The sequence below is a fragment of the Adiantum capillus-veneris genome, chromosome 18 (genome assembly GCF_014529385.1).
Source record: "Adiantum capillus-veneris isolate H3 chromosome 18, ASM1452938v2, whole genome shotgun sequence".
Classification (NCBI taxonomy): Eukaryota; Viridiplantae; Streptophyta; class Polypodiopsida; order Polypodiales; family Pteridaceae; genus Adiantum; species Adiantum capillus-veneris.
In genome coordinates this window covers 75415670-75422607 of record NC_140948.1, presented here as the reverse complement: position 1 = coordinate 75422607, position 6938 = coordinate 75415670, and the positions used below count along the sequence as shown (strand labels likewise).

General features: G+C 44.5%; 1 pseudogene; it reads right to left on the bottom strand.

The window, feature by feature from the left end:
- Positions 1 to 877: 877 nt before the first annotated feature.
- Positions 878 to 3386, bottom strand: LOC147435893 (uncharacterized; annotated as a pseudogene).
- Positions 3387 to 6938: the final 3552 nt, after the last annotated feature.

Below are 6938 nucleotides of genomic sequence, written 5' to 3'. Positions count from 1 at the left end.
CTCCCCCCCCCCCCCCCCCCTCCTTCAAATTTTGGTGTTTCCCTCCTCTCAATAAAAATTAAAGAGTATTGTATATAATTTTCAAATATAAAAAAGAAGAGAAAGAAAGAGAGAGAGAGAGAGAGAGAGAGAGAGAGAGAGAGAGAGAGAGAGAGAGAGAGAGAGGGGGGGGGGGGGGGGGGGAGAAGGAGGCGAGGGATATAATGCCTGGTTCAGACGCTACGGCAGAAATGCTTCCCACAGGGGCGTATAAGTTGCGTGGCAGAGGCCTATTTGTTGCAGTAGATATCACCTTCCTCCAGGCCCGCCATTTTTTTCCCGAAACCCCCCCTTCGGAAGAGCTCCTAGCCTCTCCACCTCTCTCTGTTTTTCGCTCTTCTTCCTCCAACATCGTTTAGACGAGGCGACGGTAGACCTCCAGAAAGCCTTTCTTTCTCCAACCTCGTCTGAACCCAGCCTACATTACCCTTGTTTACAAGTAAAATAATCATTGATTAATATAATTGAGCATATTCTCAAATCTAAAGAGAGGAAGAGGAGGGAGAGAGAGGTGAATGGATTACACGATCAAAAAACTTCATAACTGCAAAATGTTTATGAATCGTCTTCCAAAAGATCTCTACATGAAGCATCATCCAATTCTAAGCCCATGGCTCCTAAATCAATAAAGAGAGAAACGGAATTGTCGTTTGGGGATGCATTGCCAGCTTCATCATCTTCGAGCTCGTCATCCTCCATCTCATGATCTTCATCATCATGACAATCATCCTCGCTAAGACTCGCTGCCGCCGGACTTGATTCATCGACCTCCCTCTCCTCTGTTTCCACCTCATCCAAAGTCGGAGGTGGAAGAGGGTCGAAGATAGCCTCCACTTCATTAGTGGAAAAAATGGTTCTCCCCCGAGGTGTTACGGGAATTACGAACCAAAGTTTTGGTTGATGGATTGCTGGGATATAGATGACCTATAAAATAGAAGCTCAAAGTGAGTTACATTGGTATAATTAACGCTACAACAAGTAAATAAGAATAAAAAAGGTACATGTCACTCACCTGCTCCCAATTGCACGGTAAAACTAAATTGTCATACCTCCTTGTGTGATGCACACTAGAGTCCACCATGTAGAGGCCATTCTCATGCCGTCTAGACACATTTGCAAACCACTTGCACTCAAATATGAAGCTATGAAAGGTTCTAAAATTAACCTTTAGTATCCTTTCAATAGTTCCGCAGTACCTGGCTTCATCACCGTCTGTGTCAAAGTTGCCCATGATGGCACAATCCATGGTGGTTCTACGCTCGTCAATGTGGCGTGTACGAAAGTGACGACCCTTTGACCACATAGAGTTAGAGGAAAGGCACTACAAATAGAAAAATATATTAATTTATCAAATACATGTTAAAGATAATTTCAAGAAATAGCGAGACAATATGGTTTAGGTATATGAGTACTCTACCTTTGGTACGTAGCCTCGTGCATACTCCCATTCTTTGTTGGTGATGTCTTCTCCGCTCGCTTTTGCCTCGGTCATTCTCTCATGAATCCACTATGCACTAATGAGATCTAGGAAATATGCAAGGTGTCTAGGCACTGGGGGTGCCCTCCTTCCTCCATGTGCTTGTTTCCATGATTCCCTCTCTTGCAAACGCCTGTTCTTTGCCACTGTCCACAAGTCCACCCACTTGGTCATAATTTTTGCATTGAGAATGCAAAAGTTATTGACCACTCAGGGTAGATTCATATCCATGTTAAGTAGTTTCCCCTTTCCACTTGTCAAGTGTGAAGTCATCCTTGAATCTTCCTCGTCCGACCACATGCAAGGGAGAGAAGGATCAACTTTTGCCAAATACTCTGATATGTAAACAAATGCCTCTTGAACAATCCACCCTTCGGCCATACATGCCTCTGGTTGAGACCGTAGCCACAAAAAATCTTTGAGAGTCTTTAAAAACCTCTCTAAGAAGAACATCCATCATGTGTGCACTACTCCACATATAGCTATCTCCTCCACCATGTGAACCAAGAGGTGAATTTGACTAAGAAGGACCGATCGAGGAAATGCATCTTCAATGGCACACACAGTTTCTGTTGCAAGTGTTTAAGCAGCAAGGATAGCTTCTATTTTGATTTCCTTGGAGCTCACAAATCTGCAAAAATCACACAAGGGTACACTAAGTGCTAGTTGAAACTATTGTGTACATAAAAAAGGTGTAGTCAAGTGGAGTCTTGTGGTGTACCTTACTAGCTCTCCTAATTTGAAAATAGCGTCCCTGACTTTCTTGTCCCGACATATACACATACTCACCGGCAGAATGAACTACAATGTAAATCATGAACTATAGATAGAATAGGGAGTATGAAGATTACATGAAGCATCTTGTGCCAATCGTGGGACTTCAACCCATACAATTGAACGCTTCCACCCTTCTTCGCTTTTGTGAAAGCTCCCTTTAGCAACCTCATGTATCCTATTGGTGTGCAAATAGAGGCAATGGTACCCTTCGCCTTGTTTAATTCTTCTTTTGCTAGCATCCATGGTGCTTTAGGAAGCACAATCTTTCCATTTGGGACACACCGTGGGGTGGTAGAGGTGGGGAGACGTTTTAAAAGCCTCAAATCCTCCCTCGCACCCAAAGAGTCCTTCTTGCCAATAATGTGGTCCCATAGTGTTTGGGGTACATTCCTGAATATGTGCATAGGATCCAAGAGGTGTTGTATTTTTAAGTCCTTCCAATATGAAAGCCTTAAAAATATGGAATACCTTGACATACCTTTTGGTGGAGGACACGGAGCCGGATTGTTGTTGTGGTGTTCCTCCCAAATGGTTCCTAATCTGCCATTGTGAGCTTTAGAGGAGCCTTCCCATTTGTTGGAGCCTTGTGCTTGATATGCCCTTGGGGTAAGAAATGATGGTTGTTTGGATAGATTACCTTGTGCAAGGAATCTGGCCTCTCAGTCACCAACGATGGCCCGCAAGTAGGACATGCATTATGGCCCGATGTGGACAACCCTGCATACATATCATATGGTTAGAGAGATGAGTAAACTAAAGTGAGCTAGAGGGAGCTAAAAGGAGACAGGGAATGAGGAAAATAGAGATAGAGGACAGGGAGTTACCAAAAATCTCTCCAAGCTTAGGATAGTCGTGCATAGTCCTCATAAGAATTCCCCTCACTTAAGCCTCTCCCTTTGCAAGTGAGACATCGACAACACGAATGCCTCTCCATAACTCCTCCAACTCCTCGATGAGGGGCTCGAGGTAAATGTCAATATTTGACACTTTTTACTTCCCTGGAACAAGCAAGGAAAGAAGTATATGGCCCTTCTTGGTTGTCTCCCATGGTGGAATATTGTAGTTGACGATCACCACAGGCCAAGTGCTCCATGAAGTAGACTTAGTGCCAAAGGTGTTGACACCATCACTTGCTAACCCAAACCTCAAGTGTCGAGGCTCTAAGCCAAACTCTGGCCATTGAGTTTCGATGTGCATCCATGCAGGTGAATCGGCAAGGACACGCATCATTCCATCATTCGAGCGATGGTTTGCGTGCCACATGAGAGGCTCCACGATAGCTTTTAAACATGTGTTGGATGCGAGGAATTAATGGAAAATGTCTTAATACCTTGCGGGGTAGGTGTGCCCCGCTCACACTTGTCTTGTATCGTTCCTCCCCGCACACGGGACATGAGGTAGCATGTGCATGCTCATTGCGATATAGCATGCAACCATTGACGCATGCATGGATGCGCTCATACTCCATTCCAAGTGCAGTGAAATACGATCTAGCTCTTCCACAATCTGGAGGCATGTGGTGATCAGCTAGCAACATTTTTGCCCATCAAACTACAACAAACATGCGTATTAGTATAATTCCTAGAAGACGACACCATAAAGAGAGAGGGAGAGAATATATAAAAGCCACATTCCATACTTACAGAAGTAGTGCATCGACACTTGCGTTACTCCAACCAAATTTTTCTTGCAAGTTGAGTACTTCCAACGATGCTCGGAGCACCGAGTACCGTGCACCGTCGTAAAGAGGTGTTCGGACACTCATCATCAATCTATCCTCCATTTCGGCAGCCCGTTTCGTGCAGGGCTGACAATTCTCTTTGCACACGTCATGCTCATGAGCTAGAAACACATCACACATGTCAAACATGTACTCATCTTCTACCTCAAAGTGTGACGAAGACACCGTAGGAGCTGCCGACGTAGAGCCAACGGCAGGATCACCATGAGGTGCACCCAATTCGCCCAGTTGCCCTTGCCTCTGTTGTTCGGCCTTGCACGCCGGTGCACCACCACCGAACACAGACCAATGGGGCACCTCCTCAAGCGATGGGTGAGTCGTGGTATCATCTCTCCGAGCACTTTTTCGAGGATGCCAAAGCCATTCGTTCTCCACGTGCTCCAAAGCAATGCGCCTCAAGTGAGGAATTTCTCTTTTGCACTTGACGCAAGGACAAGGTAATTTTTCCTTGAGCCAACGATCTCGCTCTGGGTCTCTAGGAAGACCACGATCATCCCAGTTGATGTCCTGCACACGCGAAAGGGTGTTTATTTAGTCATGTGTCCTAAAAAATAAATAATTAAAAAAACACTTAATTCCATTAGAGAAATCACATATAGTTAAAGTCAAAGGGAATATATGACAATGAGTGTTAAAATTATTTTTTAACTAAAAAAGATTTTAAAAATTCAATTAATAAACATTTAAAAGTACTACAAAATAAAGTATCCATAAAAAATTAAAAATCTTCATCAAAAAACTCAAAAGGCTAAAAAATGAAATAATGTATAGCTAAGGGTAGGGGGGGTGGTTTGTACCCCCCCCCCCCCCCCCCCCCCCCTCCTCTGCAACCTCGGATTCGCATGTATCCGTTTGAAATGACTGGCCGTGGTAATATGGCGGTAATAGTCGCGATAATAGCCGTGGTAATATCCACGGTAAAAACTGGCGCCTAAAAAAGAAAAGAAGGCAGAGTATGCCGCGTTTTTGCAGCATACCCTGCCTTCCCTACGTTTCTTGCTCTCCACATCGCTCCCAAGCTTCCCCCCCCCTCCCGTCCCCCACTCCCCATCTCTCTCTCCTTCAACAAGCCTCCCCCTCCCCCCCCCCCCCAACCTCTCCCTTGCCCCTCTCTCCTTCTCCAAGCTTCTCAAGTTTCGTCAAAGAGGGTTTCGTCCAATTTTTGGCAAGATTCCGCCATCTTCTTTGGACGCTCAACCTATTTGAAGCTCAACCGCGCTACAAAGAAGAGCTAAACACAAAAGCACATCCTCCCTCTTCCCCTTTTGTTTTCTACTACACACACACATAAATTTTATAAAAAAAAGAAAATAAAGAATCCATTATAACATACCTCGTTCATTAGGAAACGGTTGTTTCGCACGGCTTGTTTGAAACGGTTGTTTTGCTAAGCACGTTTGAAAATGGTTGCTTTGCTACGCACTTTGATTTGTCACGCACGTTTTGGAAATGATTGTTTGGATAGTGTTAGATGAAATAAAGAGAGAGAAAGAGATAAATAAAGAAAGAGAGAGAGAGAGAGAGAGAGGGAGAGAGAGAGAGGAAGAGATAGAGTGAGAGAGGGAAAGAGGGAGAGAAAGAGAGAGATAGAGGGAAATAGGGATAGGGAGAGAGAGAGAGAGAGAGAGAGTAGAGATAGACAGAAAGAAAGAGAGATAGAGAAAGAGAGAGAGAGAGAGAGAGAGAGAGAGAGAGAGAGAGAGAGTAGAAATAGAAAGAGGTAGAGGAAGAGAGAGATAGAGAGGGAGAGAGGGAAAGTGGGAGATAGAGTGAGAGAGGGAAAGAGGGAGAGAAAGAGAGAGATAGAGGAAAATAGGGATAGATAAAAAGAGAGAGAGAGTAGATAGAGAGGGAGAGAAAAGAAAGAGAGAGAGAGAGAGAGAGAGAGAGAGAGAGAGAGAGAAAGAGGGAGAGAGAGAAAGAAAGAGAGAGAGATAGAGTGAGAGAGGGAAAGAGGGAGAGATAGAGGGAAATAGAGATAGGGGGAGAGAGAGAGAGAGAGAGAGAAAGAAAGAGAGAGAGAGAGAGAGAGAGAGAGAGAGAGAGAGAGAGAGGGAGAAAGAGAGGTAGAGAAAGAAAGAGAGATAGAGGGAGAGATAGAGTGAGAGAGGGAGATAGAGGGAAATAGGGATAGGGAAAGAGAGAGAGTAGATAAAGAGGGAGAGAAAGAGAGAGAGAGAGAGAGAGAGAGAGAGAGGGAGAGAAAGAGAGAGATTGAGGGAAACAGAGGGAGAGAAAGAAAGAGAGATAGAGAAAGAGACGGAGAGAGGGAAAGAGGGAGAGAAAGAGAGAGATAGAGGGAAACAGGTAGAGAAAGAAAGAGAGAGAGAGAAAGCAAAGGGCAACCCATCCCCAAGCTTGGAGGGTGTAGGTAGAAGACAATGGGTTCCACTTGTAAAACATGCTGATCTATGTTTTGCAATAACGGGATGAAGCAGCAGCCTCACTTTGTGAGGCCATTCTAGAACATGGTGGATGTCCCTGGGGTCGCTCTTGTGGTGCCCAAGTCCAAAGCCACCATGACCTTAGCCGAAACCTCTAGGCCTCAGCAAAAGATGTCGTCCATGTTTGTCTTCTCATCTCTGAGAGTGCTTGCTTTACATGGAGGCACAGACATGACTTTGGGATGGAGAGAGAGAGATAGAGTGAGAGAAATAGAATTACTTATTGCATTACATTAGAATTGTAATGTTACGATCAATTGATCACTTAAATGTTGAATTTAGGTGTAGCCAACACAAAACGATGGCTACATTTACAACCTTAACATATATATGTGTGTACATATATATCTGTTTATGCATGTATGTAGGCACTAAGTACGGGAGCATAGCATCCGAAGGTTAGACGCTTCCTCTTGGGTATAGTCCTTTTTTAATCGTGGCGTTGCGGTCATTGATCCAC